Raw genomic sequence first — 27,132 nt, 5'->3', positions numbered from 1 at the left:
CAATACCAACCTCTGTGCTATAGTCAGGGACACCTTCCACAAAACCATAGTGCTCAGAACCCCTCCTGCCTGGCCTTGAATGCCTCCAGGGAGGAGGCATCCATAGCCTCACTGGACAGCCCTGTTCCAGTTCACACTACACTCACAGTAAAAAATTTCTTCCTAATATGTAGTCTAAATCTACCCTCTTCCAGTTTAAAGCCATTTCCCCTCATCCTGTTGCTACATACACTTGTAAAAAGACCCTCCCCACCTTTCCTGTAGTCCACAAACTTGTGGATGTTCAGATTCCTCAGGTGGTCATGAACCTGATTTTCATTTACAGTGGGAGGGATGTTGCTTCCCCAATCTCCTCCTACCAAACCAAGCATTTGAAGGCTGTGCAACAAGCAGTTATGAGAGAAGGTTAAGGAAAAAAGTTATTAAATACCAACAGATTTCTCTTTGTCTGTTGTTACCAGCTTTCTGCATCATTCTTTCAGGGGAGTATGCCCCCCTGGATTTTCCTTGTCTGGTTGAGGTACCTGTAGAAGCCTTTTTTTGTTCTTCCTGGTACCCCTAGCCAAGTTAGTTCAAGTTGGGCCTTGTATTTCTTGACTCCATCCTACGCAGCCTAGCAGCTTCCATCTACTCTTCCCATGGTATCTGTCCCTGTTTCCACTGCCTTTGCATTTTCTTCTTGCTCTTCCGTTTGACCAGCAGGTTTCAGTTCAGCCATGCTGGTCTTTTGTCTTCCTCTCCTGACTTGCTACACCTGGGGGTGGAGACCTCTTGGACCCTGAAGAAAGCCTCCTTAAAGATCTGCCAGCTCTGCCCTGCACCTATGCCCATGAAAACAGTATCCAAGGGTATTTTATGGATTAAGCTCTACTAAAATTTAGCATCCTAATTTTAGTCTTTGCCTGTCTCATAATCCCTTGAAATGAGAACTTAACCACAGCATGGTCACTACAGCCCAGGCAGCCTCCAGTCCTCATGTCACCAGTTTGTTTGCATTGGTAAGAAACAGGTCCAGTATTGCAACTCTCCTGGTGGGACCATCTATTACTTGACTCAGGAATTTATGTTCAGTGCATTCCAGGAGCCCCCTAGATTGCTTACATCTGGCTGTGCTACTTTTCCAGCAGATATCTGGGTATTGAAATCCCCCAGCAGGATGAGAGCTGGTGATTGTGATACCTGCTTTAGCTGGAGATAGAAGGCCTCATTGACCAGCTCTGTTTGATCAGGTGGCCTGTACTAGACACGGATCACACACTTTGCTGCCTCAGTCTCTAATTGTCATCCATAGGTTTTCGACTTGCTCATGACTATTTTTTAGTGACAGCTCCTCACATTCTTTCCGAATGGAGACAGCAAGATCCCCTCCCCTTCGTTTTGAGTTATGATATTATTTATTATTCTTGAGTTACACTAATATTTTAAATGTTAACAATTCTGTGTACTGATGAGTAACTGGAAAAAGGAAATAGCCTAAAAGGGAAATAATTATATTTTTATACATGCATATTGTGAGTATGTACATATCAATATGCATGTTAAAAGAATTAAAAACTTGAAATATTCATCATTAAGATGTCTAGGGAATGCTAGACTAAAAGCTATATATGCAAATATAATTCAGCCTTACATATATAAATATCATGAATTGTGGCTTAATTAAATTATTAGGAATTATTGTCCAAAATATCATAAGCCTATATTCCAGTATAAAATTGTACAATTGTTTTCACAGAAATAATATTTTGAATCAGAAAATAATATATATTTAATCAATGGATAAATAGTATTTGCTCCTTCTACCTACTGAAAAAAATAATTATTTTTTGTCTGAAAGGAAGAAATATTTTGGAACAGAGAATTAGTTTCTCTGAAGATATTTGATATTATATTCCAAGGCTGGTATCTATACATAACATGTTATATAACATCATAGAAATGGTCCAGGTTGAAAAGGACCACAATGATCATTGAGTTTCAGCTCTCCCACCAACCACTAGACCAGGCCGCCCAGAGCCACAACCAACCAGCCCTTGAATGCCTCCAAGGATGGAGCATCCGCAATCTCCTTGGGGAACCTGTTCCAGTGCATCACCACCCTCTGTGTGAAATACCTCCTCCTAACATCTAACCTAAACCTCCCATCTCAGTTTAAAACCATTCCCCCTTGTCTTATCACTATCTATCCTCATAAACAGCTGTTCCCCCCCCCTTCAAATATTGGAAGGCCACAGTGAGGTCTCCCCAGAGTCTTTTCTTCTCCAAGCTAAACAATCCCAGTTCCCTCAACCTTTCCTCACAGGAGAGATGCTCCAGCCCTCTGATCATCTTAGTGGTCCTCCTCTGGACCCACTCTAAGAGCTCTACATCCTTTATGTGCTGGGGGGCCTAGGCCTGGACAAAGTACTCCAGATGGGGCCCCACAAGAGCTGTATAGAGGGGGACAATCACTTCTCTCTCCTTGCTGGCTACCCCTTTTTTTTAAATGCAGCCCAAGTAAGATTTTGTCTGCAAAACAAATTTACTGTCAGTCATAGTTTTAATTTTGTAACAGGACTCTGATAATTCTTCCTGAGCATACAACATAAATCTGTACTTTTTTTTTTTTTTTTTTACTTAAAAAAATCAAACAGAAAAGATTCTGGCTATCTCAGCAATGGATGCTGTTATTTACCCAGTTGTTGTCACTTCCTCTCTGCCCTGTGTTACAAGAAAAATAACAAATTTTAATATAGCTCTTAACCTTTATCCTCCTTAAGGTATGTGTCAACATTTGCCAATTGATTTCAAATGCACTGATTTTGTGTATTATTTCATCGTTAAAATGATATACTCCATTTAAAATAGTAAAAGTAAATGGAAAACAGAAAGTAGAAAGAATTGTAAAAAAAAAAATATTGAAGCTTTATCATCAGAGAATAGGTAATAATATCCTTCAGGGAAAGATTCATTAAAAAGGAGTACCTGAAATGCAATTGAAGTTATATTTATTTTGATAAGTCTCAGACATAAGTTCGGGTCCAGAGGAGGGCCATGAAGGTGATCAGGGGACTGGAGCACCTCCCCTACAAAGACAGGCTGAGGGAGCTGGGCTTGTTCAGCCTGGAGAAAAGAAGGCTGTGGGGTGACCTCATTGCAGCCTTTCAGTACCTAAAGAGGGCCTACAGAGTGGAGGGGAATCAACTCTTTGAAAGTGTAGATAACAGCAGGACAAGGGGAAGTGGTTTTAAGTTTAGGGAGGGAATATTTAGGTTGGATGTCAGGAGGAAGTTCTTTACAGAGGGAGTGGCGAGGTGCTGGAACAGGCTGTCCAGAGAGGTTGTGGATGCCCCATCCCTGGAGGTGTTCAAGGCCAGATTGGATGGGGCTACGGGCAGCCTGGTCTAGTATTTAACGGGGAGGTTGGTGGCCCTGCATGTGGCAGGGGAGTTGGAGATTCATGATCTTTGAGGTCCCTTCCAACCCTGGCCTTTCTGTGATTCTCTGTTTCACTGATCACAGCTCTCTGCTTATTCTCATCAAGTCTTTCTGCAGACCTAACAGGACTAAGGACCTCAATATTAAGCTATATTCAAATTTAGAGTAATGGTCAATAGTTCAATGGCTGGATGGAGACCAGAGGTAGTCTGGGCTGCAGCAACCATGCCCTAGCTGAGCCCGTGATTTTGAGGAATGAGGCCTTGTCAAAGAGTGGAATAAAGACACTGAACTTCAAGAGTGCAAAATTCCAGCTGTTTAAAGAATTTTTGGATGAGATCCCCTGGAAAAATCTCTCTAGGGACAAAGGAGCTGAACAGAGTAGGCAGCACCTTAAGGACGTCTTCCTAAGATCAAAACAAGTTCCTATCCCCATAATAAAAAAATGGGGCAGACGAGATCAGTATGGCTAAGCAAGGACCTGCTGGTCAGACTGAAGGTAAAAAGGGAAAATAATAAGCAGTAGAAGCAGGAATGAGTGGGATCAGGACAGCCAAGGCACAAATGGAATTAAAATGGGTGTGGTACGTGGGGAAAAAAGAAGCAGAAGGGTTTCTTCAGATCCAATGGGCAGAAAAGTCAGGAAAAGGGTGTATTCCCTCTATAAATGAGAAAGGAGAGCTGGCTTCCTCAGACTTAGAGAAGGCTGAGATACTTACTGAGTTCTTTGCCTTAGTCTTCATGTCCAGTCAGGCTTCTCATGCCTCCCACATTGCACTTGGGTCAAAGCAATCACAGGTATACATTCATACTGGGAATAGAACTCATTGAGAGCAGCCCTATGGAGAAGGACTTAAGGGTGCTGATGGACAAACAGCTGGACATGAGCCAGCAATGTGCTCTTACAGCAGCCAGAAGACCAATTTTACCCTGGGCTGCATGAAAAGAGGGGTGGTCAGCAGGCAAAAAGAGGTAATTTTCCCCCTCTGTACTGCTCTTGTAAGGCCATGTCTATAGTACTGCGTCCAAGCCTGGGGCCTTCAATACAGGAGGGGTGTCGAGCTTTTTAAGAGGGTCCAGAAGTCCACGAAGATGATCAGAGGGCTGGAGCATCTCTCCTATGAAGAAAGGTTGAGGAAGCTTGGAGAAGAGAAAACTGAAGGGAGATCTCACTGTCGTTTTTCAGTACTTGAGGAGAACTTACAGTCAGGAGGGGCACTGACTTTTCACATAGTTTGATTAGTGATAAGACAAAGGGGATATATATTTTCTGAATTTTCTGAATTGCAAAAGCCTAGGACAGCATTTTATAGATAACTATACAACTTTCACTCAGATGCAATATGGCTTTGTTTTTATAGTACTTTCCTCAATCTAGTATTCTGAACAATTTTTATATAACAAACATTACTATGAAGCAAACATACTTGAAGTGTGTCTTACGCATCAAACATTAAAAGCATTCACTCAGTTAAGAGAATTTTTCTGTGGTAGCAAACATCCACACTATAATATAGCTCCATGCCTTACTTCCAAAGTTTTTTTCTTTTTTTTTTTTTTTTTAAACTGTTCTAAGGTTAACATACATTCTTTATTGCATTTCTACTTGACAGTAATATATATATAAAATTATCTCTGATGTTTCTGAAAGGAGGAATAAATGGAAGGTGTTTTCTCAGAGATGCATCTATTCATATGACTGCATTGAAACAAAACTTCAGAACTCGTTTACAAAGTACATAAGAAACAAGCAGATTTTTTCTGTCCCTACCTACATTGATAATGTTGTTATACATATAGAGAATACAGAAATAGCTTAACATTAAAGAGTAACCCTATAAGTGAATGTATTTTGGTTGTATGTTGACTCTACAAATAGATTCTCTCCAACATCATAACCCTTGAATATTAAAGTAAAACAATTCATCTTAATCTAATGCAGGCTACTAATATCACAGAAATTTAAAATTCAAAAATCCCTCCCTAGATATATCTATCTATCTATCTATATATATATTTAATATTTGTCAATGGTTTGCAGGCTGGCTTGGCCTGGTTCTGTGACCAGTGGGGCAGAGGAATCCATACCTTCAGAAAAAAAGAAAAAAGGGAACAGGGGACCCCAAAATAATTAAAAACAGCAGCAACGATCTGAGGAGAAACAAACTAATTTACTAAATATAGTATCAGAATGCAAGATAACACACTATAATACAATATAATCAGAATTGAAGCTAATAAATCAAATATAATGAGAGAGAGAGAGAGAGAGAATGTCTGAAAGGTGTATAGGCCTCACCACAAAGCTAAGGTGAGATACGCAGTCCAGTTGAGCAGTAGGGAGACAGGGGAAGAGCTGACAAAAAAGAGCACATCAGGTGACTTTGCCAAGAGTTATATCTCCTCTCCGTGACCACAAACTCCCCTGGGGAATGTAGTTCTTCTCTTCTGCACAGGTACCCAGGACGTGAGTATTAACAGTTGAACTCCCAGTGCCCCACATGACATTATGATGTTGAACACCAAAAACCAAAAATCACAAAACCATGACAGCATTGCATTAACTGTTTTAGTTCTTGAGAAAATATTTTATTGATTACTTAAGTGAGATTTAGTATTACTCTGCTTCAGTTGTTTTTTTAAAAAAACAATATTACAGGTGGTGGTGAAGTTTTAGAATACTTTTTAATTGTGGGAAAAAAAAAGTGGCAACAAGTAATTTAAATGAAACTTTACTCATAACAAGCATACAATCAACAGGTGCACAATCAACAAGTATACAGAGATTAAGCTTAGTAAGATTATCATGGTGAAAAGATAAATGAAAATAAATGGAAATACTAACCAGTACTATAGGCTCATAGTAAAATTTACAAGGAGCAATCTCAGAAAAAGATCCATCCTCAGTGGCAGTCAGCACTTAAATGGGATCTAGGAGAGGTGGAGCCAGTCCTTACCCCTTCCAATAGCACAGGTGAATTATCTTCACCTGTGCTCCTGCAGCTGACTCATTGCTTACCTCAGTTGGTCAATCAGAAGTTCAGGCTGTGATCAACAGTTCCCATAAAACAAGCTGCTCAGATTTTTATAGAGTTGACATGAAAATTTTTGATAACTTATTCTACTAAATCCTTTGCATAAAGGAATTTGATAGAGCTTAACATATGTGGGTTTTGTTTTTTTTCCCCTCAAAGTAAAGCAACTAAATTTTCTTGGAATCATGATCAACTGCTGCAATTGCATTACAGAATTATCGCAGCACTGTCAGATGATTACATTTTATATAATGTATGAAGAGTTTTGTGTAATGGTTCCTAATTTTATCTCCAGTTGAATACTAATCATTTGGGAGAAATATATATATATATATATATGTATATATACATATAAAGCAAACAAAAACAGGTATATATGTCAACTGTGGATGATCTCTTTTCTTGCTGATGACTTTGTTGACAGCATTTGCATTCTTCCAGTACATACTTAGTGTATCTCAACTGTTCTATGAAATCATAAATCATTCATTGAGAAAAGATGTATAGAGAAAGATCGTAAAACGTGCATGGAGGCATTGAATGATATCTTCTTACCACCATTTACATTAGAAGTAATGTTATGTCTCTTTGGAATACTCCACCACAGTTGCTACAGAGCTGGTGTCACAGTTGCTTTAAAGCTGTCTTACCAGTTGTCTTACCTGATAGCATCAGATACAGGGCTGTTTGATGTGTCAGAATTAGGTAATGTATGTTTCACTTGTCTATCATTTTATATGTCATGATATAAGTGCCAGTATGTTCTTTCCTGTATTTTCCTTCTTATCATTCTCTATCTGTTTTCTGAAAGAGTGATTCAGGTGCCTGCTTGTACTGAATGTTCCAAAGGTATCTGAAGCTTGGTGCATTGGTTAAATTAAGAGATCTCCCTCCACTAATTTCCAGGTCCCTTTGAAATATGAATCCATGTTCCCAGGGTCTGCTCAGATAGCTAGTAGTAAATTCTGGACACTGTAATTTGACAAAGCAGGTGGCCTAATGAATTTAAGTCCTTCACTTGAGGCACTAGGAGATGTAACACGCAAAGCTCTTCTTCACATGTTTTCCAAATGTTTTCAACAGTATTGTTTAGTTTTTAAACATCTTAAACTCACATTTTAGACAAATTTACTAGTTCAAATTTACTAGCTCATATCACCTTTCAAGTTACAGTTTAAGCGTTCTCCTTTAAATTTACCGAAAAGTACCCTTGATGAGGAAATAAATCCAAGAAAACAGGGAGGGAAAACATGTTCTCATCTTCTTTTCTATTACACTAATGAGTTTGTTACTGTGAGAACCAATGTAGGAGGACATGGTTCTTATCGCAGTTGGAATTACTAAGCATGAATCTTGCTTAACAAGTTTCTAATGACACATATATGTATACTTCAAGGAGAATAGATCAGGACCCAGTATTCCTTAACAGCAGACTCACAGAAATCTGTCTTAAGTACTACAGTTCACAAACTGAATACAATGGGTTTTCCAGAAATTCCTGTGAGTCTAATGTTCACTGATATCAACACTATACCACATAACGATTAAACAAAATAATTACAATAATGCAATAATATGGTGCTTGTTTTAATTAAATACTTATGAATGTGATAAAACTATGTTTGCTTTGTCAGAGTTCATTAGAACACCTAATGATAATCCTTATTTAATTATAAAAGTGGAGTAATACATTTTCTGCCTGTAACTTAGATTTTAAATAATGTATCATAGAATAGTGACTATTTTATATAAGTTTATTAGGAATTATTTAGTTATACATACTGACATTTGTAACGTTTTGAAACAATACTAGTCCTAGTTTTCAGTGGTACTGTTAGAACTCTCACATTCAAACACTGATCTTTTTTTGTCCATAGTTTTGTAAGTATTCATCACTTGCTTCCTATTAAACCTTTTCCTTTTCCTTTTACTTTCCTTTTCCTTTTCTCTATCTTAGTAAATAATTTTATTTCAACCCGCAAGTTCTACTTCATTTATTTATTTATTTATTTATTTCCTGGTTCCTCTCCCATCCCACATGGAAGGCAGGGGAATAAGCTAACAACTGTGTGGCAATAAGCTTCCTGTTGGGTTCAACCACAACAGCTAAATCTGGAGTTTTATTTTATTTTTTTTCACATTCCTACTGCTCACTCACAAATATTCTGGGGAGTGAGAATACAGCATATATATGAAATCTAGAATTAATTTTTTATATACTTAATGATTTGATAATCTAGTAATCTACATTACCTAATTTATTCAGAAAAGTCTCATTAAAACTAAAGTTATATATATATATTTTGCTACAAAATGCCTCTCAAGTATCAGTTCCTTTTCTCTGATGTTTTGCTCAACCTCTTAGTGTCCTCCCGTGCACCACCTAAGAATGAATATTGCAATCTCCCTCTTGAACAAAAAGAGGATAAGAATAAATTGTCTCTACTCTGAGTTCTTTGTTAGTAATCATTTCTTCCTCTTCAGTCTTAGGTCCATTTTTACTGATTTTTCTATTCTGTTGTTGCAGGACACTTCCTTCCCAATCACATGCTGCTAAGCTTTGAAAGTTGCTTGGGAGATTCCACAGAATCACAGAATCACAAAATTGTAGGGGTTGGAAGGGATGTCCAGAGATTATCAAAACAGGTTCGGTGTAGCATGATTCATGGTGTAACGTTATTACCCTGCACTCTCCGCTTAATATAAGGATTCCTTCCAATAATGAAAAATATCATATTAATTGAGCTACATTTCACATGATTATTCCCTGGGAAGATGAGAACGTCTTGCTTCACTGTATCATAAGAAATCATCTGGAACAGATCCAGTTAGGAGCATATAGAGTTATATATCCAGTTATGGTATATAGAGACACTGGTCTGATGAATTTCTAATGTCAAGGTTATATGCTTTAGAGCAGCATCTATTGATAGCTAACACTACTCACATCTAGTTCCCAAAGTCTGTCTCAGGTACTGCAATAAGTGGATGGAATAAGGACTTGCTGTGGGAATCCTTTGAGTGTAGCAAGCAATACCTAAAACAGTTACAAGATCTGAAGCTCCAGAACAGCAAGCCAGTGAGGCTTTTTACCTCATTCATTCATTTCCTGTAGTTGCTAAAAACAAGTGAGTAGAGAATAATTCTGTTTTTTTGTTTTGTTTTGTTTTGTTTGTTTGTTTGTTTTTGTTTTTTTTTCTTTCTGTTGTTGGTGCTGGTTCTTTGCTTGTTGTTTTGTTTGTTTGTTTTGCTTTGTTTCATTTTGTAACTTCAAACTTTAAAAAAACAAACAAGAGAACTTTGTGTGTCATACACAGCATTAGGGGAGACAGACTACTCACTCAACAATACTAGTAATAAAAAGTCATAAATAAATAAATACACACAAATGTGAGAATGAATTGGAATGCTTGCAGAATTGGTACTTCCAGTCTGTATAAATTCAGAACTGCTCTGGCTGTGTTTCCTGGCTCAGCTGCAACAATTCCAGTGATATGCTATGCTTCAATAAACTTTGTCCTAAATCCTCCTACAGTTATTATAGCAAAGGAACTTTAGCCAAAAAGTGATTCCTTCGTGACTTAAATAATTATAGCCAAACTAATAATAATTAAAAATAAAAATAGTAAAAATCACCCTCCCTCTTCTTCAACTAGTGTATCTCAGAAACTCAAAAAATTATTTTTTGCTTTCATCACTTTTTATATGAAAAAAAAAGTTCAGGTATAAAAGGACATTTGATTTCTGTGGGGTTTGAATGCCTGGGTTTTCAAATCCTAGTGATTTTTAGAAGTTCAGGAAAAATATATAAAACTTAATTCATCCTCTAAGGTTTATTCTGAAGTACAGTGTAATTTTAATAATTTCATAGGAATTGTATTTTGCATCCCATTATCCTATTTTCACAATTACAACTTCTTTTCCTCTGTGCCACTGTTGTGAATCCAGAGGTTTTTTATCAGTTATGTAAGTACCATATTTAAGGATCATGTCAGTCATATATATATGGGAAGAAAAAAAAAAAAAAAAAAAAAAAGGAGAAAGAAGACTATGGTGTTCACAGCTCTCTAAGAAAAACTTCTGGTCAGAATGCTAAACAGGAATCAAGTGAACATCTGAGATATTCCCTTACTAGAGGCCAATTCTCAGCCATTCACTTGAAAATAATAACTAGGAACCTCAGAACAAAACAGTAACAACAACAAAAACAACAGATAAAAGCTCTAGCAGCAGATATGTTGCAAGATTTAGATTAGCCCTAAGTCTAATTAGACTAATAAGTCTAAGTATTATCACTGCAGGAACTTGTAATATCACACTATTTGAAATAAACCTAGAGATGTGTGAGCCAGATGCACTTCTGCTGTCCTGTCATTGCCTGCACTTAATTTCTCGCTGTATCAACGGTCTTGAATGGCACTGGCTGATTAATTTTTGTTAAAGGCATTTTTTGTTGTGAGATCCAATATGAGAAAAATACTTGGCCAATGCTTAGAAAATTTTTTGAGATCAACAGGACTTTTTACATGGTTGATAGTGATAGGAAAAGGGAAAATGATTTTAAAATAAAAGAGCAGAGATTCAGGTTAGGACTTAGGGAGAATTTTTTTTTAATCAGAAGGTGATGAGGAATTGGAAGTGGTTGCCCAGAGAAGTTGTGGATGCCTCATCCCTTGAGACATTCAAGATTAAGTTGGATTGAGTCCTGGGGTGTGACAGATGTGCAATACTGTCCACAGCATGGCTAGTATTTCAAGTTGTTTTGTCTTCTACTGGCACAGACTCAAATCTTCACATGTGCTAACATTCACTGTTTGGTCTTCATAACTGTTCAGCAAACACTTAAGAAAGTCAGTGGGTGCATCTTTTTCCACGTTGTGGAATTCAGTGACAAGACTTTGCTTCATATTCACTTCCATGTCAGATACCATTCTATACCATTTTGTCAGATGCCTCTCTGTTGCTATCAGTCATTTGGAGATAAAAATAAATTGAATGCTGTCGGGAAGATTGAGCCTCTATTTTAATACCACCAATATCTGCCTCTGATGTTGTAGACTGAATTAATAAAATAGGAGGCATTACTTTCAGAGCAGATCTTATATAGTACATGCATTTTTATTACTTGTGTTTTGAAACTACCTAGTTCTATTGTATCTATCAACTCTGCTCTTGAGTAATGGTTATTTATAGTTTTGATCTATGATAATGGTGATGAATTGAGGATTCAGAATATCCAACAGTTCAATCCTAAGAAACAATCAGAAATGAAAATATTACAAAACAAAAATATAAAATACTACTTGATTTTCTAGAAAAAAAGCTTAGTATAGAGCAGTACATGGCCATATAGTAATTAACTTGTCTTTTCAGTGTAGGCTGCATGCTTCCTGATTTTTTTCTTAAATAAATAATGATGGCTTTATCCAAGTATAAATTTTACACTATTGTTATAATTTCAATCACATAATATCACTATTCTACAAGTGTTACAAATACTCATACATAATGGTAGCAAATTCTGAAATTTCAGTGAATCCTCAAAGTGTTTCTATGTTTGGTGAATAATTAATTATTTTTCATTTGTAGCACCACAAAGATCTTACGATCTTTACTCAGTGAGATGAGAATCTCATAAATTGTTCTTCACTTTCTTAACTCAGCCTTGGCATCCCTATCTTTTTGAAGTTGTTGGCAGGGATGTTATAAGAAATTGCCTATGAATTAAGATTAAATTACCTGTAATTATTATTCAGAAAATAATGAGACTGAGAGCAAATAATGTCATTAGCAATAGCTTTTATTAGTATTTTATTAGTATTAGTGTCATATTTTCTACTCTGTTTACTGCTAAAAGTACAGTTTACCTAAAGAGAGAATAAGAGAAGAGATGCTGGAAAAGGAATTAGTAATGAGCAAGAAATTTATGTTTGTATTTTTGTTGAAGTTCTAACTACGGAAATTCCTCTAATGGCCACCACCAGACATAGAGTACTTGACTGGAGAGATCCTAACTCTGACCCACCTCTATTCTTGGATTCCTGTAGATTCTATAATTCTACCGGCCATTCTAGTATCTTTCACTTCCACTAAAGTCTGAATGTGAAAATGCAAAGGTTACTCTTCCTGTTACGGACATTAAATTTCTATTTTTAAAATGACTGAACAGACAAGTTTGCCTGTCCTGTGATACTTCTACTTTAATACTCTCTTAAGTTCTGATTGCTCATGGCTCAAGCATAGTTTCTATGCATTTAAGCTCTTCCGTCCTTACATCTAAATTAGATGCTTAAAGGCAACCACGCTTTGATAAATGCAAATAGTCTTCTGAAAGTCTGAGAAAGATATCTCAGGCTAAGGAGCTCTATTTCAGGCATGGCAACATAGGAAAGAGATTTCCTGACGCAGAATCAGCTTGAGTTCAGGGCACAATGAGGATGTTGGGAAAGACAGATAACTAAGTGAGGGAAATATGTCAGGATTATCTTGTATGTATAAAGCTGCAGCATGTAGTTATTTTTATGAAACTCATTTCTGAAAATCATTGTTAAGCATACGAACTGTGCTGATTCATTTCCAAATTCATTTCTGATTAGCAACTTACAGCCAGAGGTCTTCATGAATCAGGGGTATCCACTCTTATTTTAGCCAACGTAGATCTTTTCTGTACAGTATATAGATATCTATGTAGCAATTCAGCTCAGTCATATTAGGCAGTTAGAAATCCATTCAGTTGCCTGAACATAATATTTGTGAGAGAGCTCAGGTTGTCTTAAAAATTCTTAGAGAGTAGGCAGATATTATTCTCAAAGATAGGGACCTATCTGAAGTGGCAGCTGGAAACCAGTCTCAGATGGCATTCAGTAGAAAATGCGTGGGCAACTGAAGTGAAACAATAATGTCAGAATTGCATTTAGAATCATAGAATCCTTGGAGGTGGAAGGGACCTCTGAGGGCCGTCTAGTCCAACTCCCCTGCAATGAACAGGGTCACTGCAGTTTTTAGATTGTGTTACCCAGGGCCTTATACAGCTTCACCTTGAACGTCTCCAGGGATTGGGCATCAACCATACTAGGCAACCAATTCCAGTGCCTCACCACCCTCACTGTAAAAGATTTTTTCTTTATATTTAACCTAAATCTACCCTCCCTGAGAATGAATCCATTTCCCCCTGTTCTACTGCCACTGATTTGCTAAGGAGTCTGTACCCTTCTTTTCTGTAGCTCCCCTTTAGATACTGAAAGGCTGCTATCAGGTCACCTGCAACCTTGTCCGGGCTGAAGAGCCTAATCTCTTTCAGCCTGTCCTCATAAGAGAAGTGTTCCATTCCATGGATCATTTTCATGGCCCTTCTCTAGAAAGGCTCCAAAACGTCTGCTTCTCTTCTGTATTGAGGACTCCACATCTGGATGCAATATATGTGATTTTTGCTTTTGTTTGCTTGTTTATTTTAAATTGGTAGATAAAAGGACAGATAAAACTACCAATTTTGAGACTGATACAAGATTTAAAAGCCAGTACTGCGATTTGGGGAAACTGAGTACATCCTTTGTATGAGCTGAATTTTGTAACAACACTCTGATAAAAATCTAAAAAGGAAATTACCTGCTGGCAGATATTATGCTACTTCGCACAGGCTGGAGCTTATGAGAGAGAAAGATTATTTTGGCACTTTGAGCATCACAAAGAATCCAAGATGCCGGAAAAAAAACAAGGCACAAAGGCATTAAGATGCCAGAGCCCAGTGAAAGCAATCACAGTCCTGCAGGCTATACCTAGAGACAAATCGAACAAAATCAAAAATATCAAAGAGTCTGAATGTACACTGAGGAAAAAATTGAAGGAAGTTTAATGGGTAGCAATACAAGAACACATCAGTCTACAAATAATAACAGTAAAATACTGATAGCATCCCTGAATTATCTGATTTCACCATAAAATAGTTGGATAATCTTTCTGGAAAAAAAATAAAAATAAAAATAAAAAGGTTGTTAATTACTTTTAAGCCTGGTGAGGTGTTTTCCTGTGTTTCAAGAAATAAGGATAATAGCAAAAATAAGTGATAGACTATAGAAAGTATGCTCAGTATTATAGAAATTTACAACATTGTATCATGTGTAAATGTATTGGTAAATCTTGGAAAACAGAAGAAATACTGTTTTAAAATGTACCATATACAATAAATAAATAAACTTGCGTGCATGCACACACACATATGCAAACACACACAAACAAACTAAACCAAGATAAAAATGACAAAACAACCAGCAGAGCTAAATGTGTACAACTTAGTGACCTGACAAAGGTGCAATACATGGAGAGAGAAAAGAAACTGTGTGAAAGGGGTAAAACAGTCTGAGTGATAGCGAGAGCGTGGTGTAACGTTAATCTAAAAATTACTTATTCCAGATATTTTTGGAGTTTATAGTAAGATAACTCATCTTTGTGTTATGATAGAGGCTGGATTGGGTCATTTACCACTTGGACTGGTCCATATGGCAGTCAAACAAAAATGACTGAATTTTTGTTTATAAAGAAACTAGAGTAATCAAACATGTAAAAAGGAAATATCTGGGACCTCATAGCAGAGAGAAGTCTTTAAGGAAATGTCAAATTGTGTTTCTTGAGTTTAAGGATATTTTTAAAGGTACCCTTGGAAAACAAACAAACAAAAAAAAAACCATCTGTGAGCATTCCATATGTCTCCAGGGAGACTGTTTCTTTAGACAGACGTGGATTTTGTTCAGTCTCCAGAGTATTTAACAGGAAAACAGAAGAACCTTACAATGTATAGATGATGCATGATAAGAACAGGTGGGCAAAGAAAAAAATGTTGGGGAGAGCAAAGGAAAAGAAAGATTCTAAATGCAAACATCACTAAATCTTGTAGCATGGCTCAGTTACAGCAGAAAAAAAAAAACTAATAGCAAATTCTATGTTATAGCAGTAATATAAATCAGATTAAAAAAAAAAAAAAAGAAGACACAAAAACCATGCACAGCTTAAGACGTACTTTGTAAATAGCCCTAAGGAAAAAAATAATCTTAGAAACTGAAGAAACTAATTCTTGAAACCCTTATCTTGAGACAATATGACATTAAACCTAATTGTCTATCACTGTCTCCAATGATCATATTACCCCTGGACTCCTACAACTCCATGAGCGAAAGGTCAGATTCCTATTCTGAACACTGATGGAACTGTCAGGGAAATAAATAAATAAATAAGTAAATATAAATTAAAAAAAAAAAAACAGCTAAAATTCTTACCATTCATTTGCACTTAAGAAAAATAGGCAATTCTGGTATTTTTCTAAATGAGTATAGTACTTTAGGGTGAGGTAAATTTGCACCAAGAAAAACAGAAAGGCATGCATCTGAGTGATTGCATGCAGTAGGATAATTTGTTTTGTAAAGGATGACATTTTTTTAATAGCACATTATTTTTCCAGATTAACAAGTGTAAATGATTCAGAGCTGTAACTAAGTTGCTCTGAAAGTAATGCCTCCTATTTATTTCCACAGAAACAACAACAGATATAAAGGGCTCAATAACATTGATAGAGCAAATTCTGAGCTACAAAACACTATTTGTCAACATAGTCACTACCATTAGCTGTACACTTTCACTAGCAGTGAACAGGAGCCTGCATTCTATGCTTGTAAACATCTGCACCAGAGATGATCCACTATTTCCACTGCTGAAGCATACCACCCACCACCTCACTGTACTCACATCTGCTATTTGGTCTCCATAAAAATTCAGCAAGCATCAGTGAATGTCAACGGGTGCAATTTTTTCTTCATGGAGAATTCAGTGTCACACCTTTTGCTTCATGTAAATTTCCACGTCAGATGCCATTTTGTCAGACTGCCTCTTTGCTGCCATCTGTTGCACGGTAAAATAATTTAATAGAATATTAGCAGGCAGGTTCATTCTCAACTGCCGTGAACATCCATTTCTGATGCAGTGGGCCAACATAATAAAATAGAAATCATTACTTTCAGAGCAGTCATCAGAATTTTCACATTTTACTATAGTGGATATTGCAGACTCCAAATTATGGGCTTCTTCATTTAAAATAATTTCCTATTTTTTCCATATTCAGCAGTTAGCATCAAATAACTTCTGGTATTTTCTTGAATTTGTTTTTCTTTTGTCTTAAAGTGCCTGATGCCATTCATAATTCCTTTTAGCAACTGTTACCTTAAAGGGCAATCTTGAAGAATGAGTATGACCACCAGTATAACAGATGTCTTTTAAAATTAACTTCAATTGCTTCTATATGACCTCTGCTGAGGAAGTAAGACTTAAATTGAAGTCAGCAAGAGCAGCTGTAGATTCTGCTGTTAGATAACAGTGACCTGCATTCCCAAGGGTAGTGCCCATGAATAAGAGAATTGTGGACTTGCAAACAATAAATGTGATTAATGCCAAAATAACTTAGCAAGCACAGCTTCAGACACATAGTGATGTGACATCTTGGGTCAGAAAGAATAGAAACAGTAGCAACAATTAAAATATATCCACTAGGTAAGCAAATTTCAGCTAGGCTCAAGAGGGAAACTTATACTGAAATTAATTCTGTCATGGTTTTACCAACTTTTTTTCTTTGTTTCACTTCCACTTCTTACATTCTTTATCTCTCCTTTTTATATATAATTATATTTTATAAGAATCCATGATTTTAAATTGCATATATATATATAGAGAGAGAGAGAGAAAGAGATCAGTTTAGACATCTAAATAATCTAAATTTTTTTTAAAATGTGTGAGAACAGCTTGCCTCATTCACAGAAGCAGTAAAAGATACAGTAGCAGATACAGTGGAAATCACTACATAGCATAATGAATATAACTTCAGCAAAACAGATCTAACATAGATTAATTATTTACTTATCTGCTTGAGCAGACTTTGTAACTTTATTTTTGCCATTATGTATCTCAAAATATGTGCATATTACTTGACTCGACAGTAGAAATGCTTTTGATCTTAGGATAACTGTAAGTATACAAGGATCATCCTCAGATAACACTCAAATTTAGTTGAAGTTGATATATCAAGACTGCTAACAGTTGTGATCATAATTTTTTGGGTGTGAAGAAGCCAGAAACACTTTACAATTGTCTCAATGACTGTATCCTATCACAACACTAGATTTCATGCTAAAACATAGTTTAGCAGCAGCAAGGACCTGAACTGTTTCATTCACACATTCATTCATATTTCCTCTTTTATAATGAGTTTATATCCTACTAATACAGATTTCACTGACACTAATACCTTTTATGTAAAATCACCTATTTGTTGTCAGTTATTAAACAATTTCAAAAAGTATATAGAAGTCCTCAAATCTTATTAGTAACTGTGTTTGCAGTTAATAGCAAAACACTGATGTTTGTATTTTAATTTAGTATCTTATCACATTTTATTGGTGGCCAGATTTTTTTTTTGTCTTTCTTAGGAACAGAAAAGAATATCGAAGGATCTGGGCAAATTAAGGTATAGATTTAAAGTCTCAAAGTACAGACTATTCAATGTAAATATCTGTTTCAAAATATTCCTCCAATAATATCACAGCTTCACAGTGGATTTAGACTGGTTGTACCACATATCTATATGTTCTCCAGCCATGAAAACAAACATCCATATAGTGAATCACTTCTGAAAAGTATTTACATTATTGGTTTAAATGTTGACAACATACACATTGTGTAATAAATTGGATAAAATAAGAAGCATAGTGCTATGTACTACATGAAGCTTTTGTTCATTATTGTCTGTGCCAGGAATACAATGGAACATGTTGTCAGAGACCAGAACAAAAGAGCACAAAGTGTGGCCCTATAGTTTAAGTATGATATTGTTACTGATTGTTACAAGTGACAGTTTTTGCATTAATATAATGTAGACTTCAGGATTTGCCAAACTCTCAGCTTATATGCTTGTTTGTAGTTCGTTCTAACTTGATTTGTAACTGCTAATGGTCAGGTAGTTAAAACATATTTTGTCTAAGATTTGTTTGTCCTGGTCCCTTAAGAGCTCTAGTTAATAACTTTCATATAAATAAATAAACAAACAAACATAAATAAAGCAAAACAAACAAACAAAAACATATTAATGCTGTGTAGAGTGACTTACCTGTAACCATAAAATAAACAGTCTGAGTAAAGCAGTACAGACAAAAGGTAACAGCAACTTCCTCAAAGGTTTGTGCATAGAAGCTGAGCCCTGAGCTCTTGACAACAAAGTAGCACCCAGTTAGGGGTAATATCACAAACCTAAGATTCGGATGAAAACCTAACGCATTCACATTAAATGTGTGCTCCATTTTTGTTCATGATGAGAAAGTAGTAAGGGGGAGAGATTAGAAAAGAAGTCTGCAAATCAGGTAAAAAGAGTAGAAATAATACAAAGTTATATCAGAATAAAAATCTATATTATGATATGTCATTGAATTGATCTTAGTTTTTGAAATATGTGGCTTTTAACTGCACAGGTAGGCTCTATTTCTTTTGGATATCTTTCTCAGTGTGTTCTGAGAGGAAATGCAGAATTTGTTCTTCATTGCTTGAGCTTCAATTTTAAATCAGGCCTAGTCCAAATCCTCCTCTGTATGAGTCCAATGCAGATTCTTCACCAATGGCTCCTTTCTATTCACACAAATAATACTTCCTTCCATTTCTTCATATCCAGGGAAACTAACTTATTCTTAATGTTGTGGGGTGTTGTTTTTTGTTGTTTGTTTGTTTTGTTTAATTCTATCCGATTTCATGTGAAATTTGAATAATTCAATATAAACCAATAGACTAAAAATAAATAAACAAAATCTGTGTATGTACAAGTGAAACTCATGTATGTATATGCCTATGGTTTCTACTATGCTGTGCTTTGAGTGAAACTATTTTACTAGAAATTCCATGAATTCTTTCAGAAATGCTTTGAAGTAAGCACAAAGAATTTTTCTTTTTCAATAAATGAAATAAAATTATTTGATCATCTTCTAAGAGGTTCTGTATAATTATCTAATCATTAAGATCTCTGGGAAAGAGCTAAGGCTTAACATGGCAAGCAGACAAAACCGTTTGCTTCCTCCACCTAAGTGGGGTGAACAAGGGAACTGAAAACAGAAGTTGTGGATCGAGATAAACATTATTTACTAACACAGAAATGGAAAACGGAAATTAAAACACAATGATAGCAATATACAAGAGCTGCTCCAGAAGTAATGCCTCTTATTGTATTATGTTGTCCCACGATGTTGGAATAAGCTTATGAGGTTTATAGCAGTACAGATTGAACCTTCCTGCCAATAGTCAGTTACATTTTGTTTTTGAGTGACAGATGGCAGCAGAGGGGCACTCTTAACAAAATGGCATCTGACATGGAAGTGTGTACAAAGAAAAGGCATGGAATTGAATTCTTCCATGCCTAAAAAATTGCACTCATTGACATTCACTGACATTTGCTGAATATTTACGGGTACCAAGCAGCCAATGTGAGCACTGTGAGGCAGTGGGTGATGCATTTCAGTAGTGGTGACAGTGACATGACAGATAAGCCACTTTCTGGATGGCCATGCACAGCTGTCACACCACAAAATGAAACATCTTGGCCAGCTCATCTGCACAAATCAGCACACTGCAATGAGAGAACTCTGTAGGGAGCTGAATATCGGCTTCATCTGGAAATCATTGTGATAACGTTGTAATATTACTAATTTTGCTCCAGGTTGGTCCAATGGACACTCACATGGTAACAGAAAGAAGACTATAAGCAAGTTTGTCAGGACCTATGGAACAAATATGAGGCTGCAGGTAGAGGTTTCCTAGATTGCATCATTACTAGTGATGAAATGTGGTGTCATCTCTATGAGCTGGAGTCAAAACAGTAGTCCATGAAGTGCCAGCACATGAATTCCCGTCAACAGAAAAGTACAGAAGTCAACTTCAGCAGGTAAAGTGAAGGTTTATATCCCTTTTCCAATTGTTTTGTCAATGCCCTCTTCTTAGAGAGGGATCCCAGCTGTTTAGTTTCACTGCCTGCTCAGTTCAGGCTATTGTTTATTATCCTATCATCAGCACAGCCATACGATAAAATGCTCACCAACATCCTGCTGCCAGTATCACATCCCACCACTGATGCCCAGCAACTCCCAAGCAGTGGCAAAATAACCCTGCTCAACTCCCTACAGCTTTATAGTCTTCTGCATGATGCCATGTATTATGGAATAATCTCTTGACTCAGGCCAGCTGTTCTGCTTCTGCCCTGTTTCTTGTTGTCACATCATAAAGGCAGCAGCTCCTCCCCATTAAGTAATCTAGACCTGTTCTACCTCAGCCTAGAAATGGTTCTGCCACTCAACAACCAAAGCATTGGTGTGTCACGAGCATCGTCTTGGCTGAAAGCAGAACAGAAATGTGCAGATTGCATGAAATTTCAACCTATAAGTAAAATAGCTAAGAGGGACTTATTTTCAAGAGCAACTAGACTGTGAGTAGCGATTGTACAATATGTTTGTTTATGCTTAAACAAGAATGTTTGTTTTTACTAACAATTTCTGGAGTCATAATCTAGAATGTTTGTTCTGAGGAATGATAGTAAATGATGTTTACAACACTAAGTATTTTTCAACTATGATCTTTCAATTTATAAATAATTTCTGAATAAGAATCCAATTTTCATAGAATTATAGAATCATAGAATGGCCTGGGTTGAAAAGGACCACAATGATCATCGAGTTTCAATTCCCCTGCTATGTGCAGGTCGCCAACCACTGGACCAGGCTGCCCAGGGACACATCAAGCCTGGCCTTCAACGCCTCCAAGGGTGGGGCATCCACAGCCTCTCTGTGCAACATATTAAAGTGCTTCACCAAACTTTCACCAAATATCTAATGTAAATCTCCCGTCTCAGTTTAAAACCATTCCTCCTTGTCCTATCACTATCCACCCTCATAAACAGCCATTGCTCTCTTGTTTATTATGCTCCCTTCAAGTTCTGGAAGGCCACAATGAGGTCTCCCTGGGGCCTTCTCCATGTAAAACAATCCCAGTTCCCTCAACCTTTCCTCATAGGAGAGGTGCTCCAGCCCTTTGATCATCTTAGTGGCCCTCCTCTGGACCCACTCCAAGACCTCCACAGCCTTCTTGCACTGTGGGCCCCAGTCCTGGATGCAGTACTTCAGATGGGGCCTCACAAGAGCTGAGTAGAGGCGGACAATCACCTCCCCCAGCCTTCTGGCCACTCATCTTTTAATGCAGCCCAGAACAGTTGGCTTTCCAGGCTGCAAGTGTACACTGCTGACTCATGTCCAGCTTCTTGTCTACCAGGATCCTTCTCCGCAGGACTGCTCTCAAGGAGATCTTCCCCCAGTTTGTATAAATACCTGGGATTGCCCCAACCCATGTGAAACACCCTGTACATGGTCTTGTTGAACCTCATTAGGTTTTCATGGGCTCACTTCTCCAGCCTGTTGATGTCCCTCTGGATGGCTTCCTTTCCTTCCAATTTATGACTGCACTCAGCTTGGTGTCATCTCCAAGCTTGCTGAGTGTGCACTCAATTCTATCATCTATGTTACTGATGAAGATGTTGAAGAACATTGGTCCCAAGGCTGACCCTGAGTGGCACCATTTGTGACTGGCCTCCACCCTGATACAGAACCATTAAGCACAACCCTTTGGCTACATTCAGCAAACCTATTCCTAATCCATCAAACAGTGTATCCTTCAAATCCGTACCATAATTTAGAGATACGAATGTGGTGCGAGACCATGTCAAAGGCTTTGCAGAAGTCCAAGTAGATGACATCCATCACCTTTTGCCTGTCCACCAAAGCCGTCACTCCATCATGGAAGGACACCAGATAGGTCAGGTAAGATCTGCTTTTGGTGAAGCCACGCTGGCTGTCTCAAATCACCTCTTTATCTCATACACTTTTCATTAATTAAATATTCTAGTTTTGTTTAGAATACTCAAGATCTTGCTGATCTGTATGTTAAAATGATTTGTTCATTATGCATTTACCAGTAGAAATTAATTATTTTTGAGGATTTAAAGAAGTTGATATGATACCTGTCCCCTTTCAGTGAAAATACAGATGCATAATACTGTTTGGAATATTCCTTTTATGAACACTAATTCCTCTTTGAGTTTTAAAGGCCTGACAAATATGCAGTCTAAAAAAAATATTTTTTTTTAAAAATGTCTGCTTTAAACTTTGCCTGATTGTAAAGGTATTCAGTTTTCTTTAAAGGTATTAAGGCAGTTTGGTATCAGTTTTTTTCCTACCTTGTTAGTACTGTTAATACAATACAGTAGTGCTCTTTTATATAATTTTAGATAAATTTAGAATATTGTTCTGTGAATATGAAAACAGAGAAATATTGTCTTTTTTTTTCTGTATGACCTCTTTTATTTCTACACCTCAAATATATTACCCAAGATTAGTTGTTACAGGTTTGTATAACTTTTATAAATGTATAATTTTCATTACTAAAATTAAAATATTGGTGTAAGAACAGCTTTTTAAAGTACATGGTCTATATATACATGTTTTTGAATATTTCCTATGTCAGAATAAAATTAATCTTACTTGAAATACATTAATAAAATGCTATTGATTGATGTGATATTAAAAGTACATTATCATACATATAAGGATTAATTACAAGCATTTTAGATGTTTATCACACTCGCTATTGAGACATACGAAATCTATTCATATGTTAAAGGAATAAAACATAAGAATCTGGTTAAGTTATATTAAGTTATGAGGAATAGAATCATAGAATGCTTTGGGTTGGAAGAGACCTTTAAGATCATCTAATTCCAGTCCTTCTGCTATAGGCATGGACACCTCCCTCTAGATCCAGTTGTTCAAAGCCCTATCCAGCCTGGCCTTAAACACCTCCAGGGTGGGAGCATCCACAACCTCTCTGGGCATATCTATTTTCGCTCGTCATCTCACATCTCAACGTAATGTTAGCTAGAGATATTATTTCCTTTCCTCTTCTTTCATTTTTCTGAGTCTATTGATCCTGATTTTGTTTCACTTTTTTCCTGTACAGTTTTTATAAATGATTTTCTAAATACATTGTTCCATTGTTATTTTAGATCATAGACTCCTAAAACGGCTTGGTTTGGAAGAAACCTCAAGGATCATTAACTTCTAACCCTCGCCTAACAGGATTCCTTACTGCTGGATCAGGTTATAGATTAGGTTTCCCAGGGCCCCATCCAACCTTGCCTTGAATACCTCCAGAGATTGGTATACTCAGCCTCTCTAGGCAGCCTGTTTCGCCACCCTCTCTGTGAAAAACTTCTCCTTGAAGTGTAATCTAAATCTCTCCTTCTTTAATTTAAAACTTGTCCTATCGCTTGTCCCCTTGTCCTATCACTATCTTCCCATGTAAAATGTTTATATCCTTCCTTTTTATAATATCCCTTTAAATACTGAAAGGTAAATAGATGAAAGATGAAAATGTTTTATATTGAAATTATGATCTTCTGGATTATTGCTTTACAAATCCATAATACTGCATACAAAGAATATCATTATATTCTGTGAAGACTTGTGTAAATCTAATATGAATGTCTGCTGATTTCAGTAATTGAAGCACACAGCATATTATGTCTTCAAAGATTATTTGTATGTATGCTCACTAAACTTAAGAATTTTGGGAACAGATATAGTAGAATACATAATTACAAACACTTTTTCTGTATTAAGTGGCTTCAGTCATAAGTATACAACATAACCAGGTCGTTATTTTAACTGTTGTTTGCCCACTGCAAATGTCTGAGAAGTGGTGTTTTTGTTTTTTCTTTACAGCCTGTTTTTTTTGTTGTTGTTGTTTGTTTGTTTGTTTTACATGTTTAAATGTTTTATTCATGTTTTGAGACAAAACTGAAAGAATACCAAATGAAAATTATTGTACTGCTTTTTAAAGTCAGTGTGTTTCTACAATTATTTATAAGCTTAAAAAGTATAGTTTACCATAGCTTGTGAAAGACAACAATGGCTATACAGTATAATGTACGAGTTCTGACACCAAATGAGATTAAATGAATTAAGAAAATGGCAGAACACTGATAAATAGTTTTCAGACTGCTATGATGGAAAACTGGCTTAAAATGGAAAGCTCTATTCTGCAAAATTGTGAATAATCTATAACAAAAAAGCTCATTAACATTTTGGATTACTTGAAATTTACGGTATAATTTTTTTAGTTGGATAGTTTATTTGACAAAAACTTTAGTCAGTTTGAAATTTAGGTCCCAAATGAGTTCTCTTCAGTTAGACTCCTTGTCACGGAGTTGACTAGATCAATCTGTGTCCATGACAGGGGGCAACAGGCCTCTGCCATCCCCCCCCACCCCAGTCCCACAAAAATGGGAAGGAAGGAAGAGAGGAAAAGAACAGCAGCAACAATCTATGGAGGAAAACTTATTTTACTATAATATTGGAATACAAGATAACACAATATATACAATTTAATTGAAATTGAGATTAATAAATCAGACTATGAAAGAGAGTTCCCGGGACCGAGTCAAACCTGAAAAGCTTGGAACGGCCAGGAAAGCACCTCCAGCACCCACTGCAAGGCAGCAAGAGAGCGCCCCCCCTCCCCCACCCGGAAGGGCCAGATCCTGTGACTGCTGTAATGTACAGGGATAGGTACCTGGAATTGGGGCAGTGACACTTTAATGCCCCATACACTACATGATGTTTTGATGTGGAATACTGAATACTGAAACCTGAAAAAACAAAAAGCATAAAACCATGACAGTCCTGAAGTAAAAACAGAATAAAAAGTGATTTTACAACTTCTTCAATGTCTTCAGCAGGATATTTTCATGTGTTCTTAGAAAGTCTTTTATTTAATTAGTCTTTCCCAGTCATTGAGGCAATACATTACTCTTCAAGAATGTTTAAGTCAAATTTGACTACATAGTAATGATACATTAATGTGTCACTTGGCCTTTATCTCCAAAATAGCTGATTACCTGTCCTCTTTGGTTACTAAATTAACTTCTGAGAGATCAGATCAGGATGACACTTTAGAGTACAAGAAGTCTATGCCAAGCATGTTCTTTTCTTCTTTTTTCTTAAATTCAAAGCACATTTGCTACTGTTCGGGAAAGTGTAGTTATATACATAATAGTGTTGTTAGTTGCTTTTTGAAACATTTCATGCACAACAGCTATTAAAATAGAATCTTGTCATGGCTTTGGATGGGATACTTAGTTTTATTTGTGAAGGCTCACATGATGCCATGGTTTGGGTTGATGAAAACAGGGGTGATAACACACCAGTAATGTGTTGTTAGAGTTGTTAGAGAACAATACGTACACAAAATCAAGGACTTTTCTGTTACTCATGCTGCCCTGCCAGTAAGGAGATGGAGGACATGCAAGAAACTGGGAGAGGACACAGCCAGAACAGCTAACCCAGACTGAATGAAGAAACATCCCATACCATATAGCATCATTCTCAGCAAGAAAAGCAGGGAGAAAGAAGGTAGAATGTGGAACATTCAAAGTGATGATGTTTGTCTCAAGAAACTTATGCATTGCTTTTCTGGGAATGGCTAAACATCTGCCTGCTGATAAGAAGTAGCTAATGGATTCCTTGCTTTGCTTTGCTTGTGTGAATGTCATTTGCTGTACCTAGTTTGCTATATTTATGTCAACTCTTGAGTTCTTGCACTTTTACCTTTCCAATTCTCTCTCCCATCGCGTCTGAGGAGGATAAGAAAGTGACTGCATTTGTAAGCTGCCTACTGGGGTTAAACCACAATAAATCTGTAGAAAGTGTAAAGAAAATGTCATTCCTGAGAAATCTTAAAAAGGATATTAAAAATATATATTTTTGAGTTTATGTTTTTTAAATATCTGTATAAACTTAGAAATGCAGAAGGAAGGGGGAAAGAAGTTTTAATTTTTCTTCCCAGATGCACTTTTAAAAAATGAAAGTATATCTTTAAAAACACTAGGAAATTTCTATTTTGTTTTCCCTTCTGTATTCCTTAAGAAATTTCATTTTGTATTAGGAGTATTCTTATTATTAATGCAATTTATTAATTCAATTAAAACTTTCAGAATAATGAATTATTGGTATTTAGTTAAAAAATAAATTATTTTAAATAACTTCCAGGTTTTAATTCAATATTATAGATTTAAAGTGACCTTGTTCTTTCTCACATTTTCACATTAAGTCCTTTTTTTCTTTTTCTTTACGGTTTTTCTTTTAATCTCTTAGCTGTATTCCTGTGTTTCAATAAAATTCCTGCAAGGGGATGCAACATGAATAAAAGTCTCAACATGTGAATCCTGCTGCATAAATTCACATACTCTCAAAGTACTTTGTGTGAGTGAGAAAAAAAAATAAATCATTAATTTGCAAGTAAATAAGTATTTTACAGGTTTTAGTTCCTCTAGAATTGATTCTTCAGACAAAGATGAATGAAGGTCAGTGAGGAAAAGTCTAAATATATTATAATTTTTTTCTAATCCTATTACTCACCTATTGAGATTGGATGACAATCTCTATGTAACACTGTTCACTCTAAAAGCTGTGATTTTTTTTTAATTAAAAAAAAAATACAGTATTGGATACTGTTTTTTAACCTAACAGACAGCCAAATACCACACAGCCATTCAATCATTACCACT

At 36.3% G+C, this 27,132-nt stretch overlaps 1 long non-coding RNA gene across 1 annotated transcript in view; it reads right to left on the bottom strand.

Annotated features, from left to right (window-relative positions):
* Positions 1–25,277, bottom strand: part of LOC128092130 (uncharacterized) — a 176,734-nt gene extending 151,457 nt beyond the window's left edge. The window contains exon 1 of the long non-coding RNA XR_008211644.1: positions 25,140–25,277. This is a non-coding gene — a long non-coding RNA (uncharacterized LOC128092130). The remainder of the gene's footprint in view (positions 1–25,139) is intronic.
* Between the last annotated feature and the right edge of the window lie 1,855 nt (positions 25,278–27,132).

This window comes from Tympanuchus pallidicinctus, unplaced genomic scaffold (assembly GCF_026119805.1).
Source record: "Tympanuchus pallidicinctus isolate F22 unplaced genomic scaffold, pur_lepc_1.0 scaffold6, whole genome shotgun sequence".
In the NCBI taxonomy this organism is placed as follows: Eukaryota; Metazoa; Chordata; class Aves; order Galliformes; family Phasianidae; genus Tympanuchus; species Tympanuchus pallidicinctus.
This window is presented reverse-complemented; position numbering and strand designations above follow the sequence as displayed.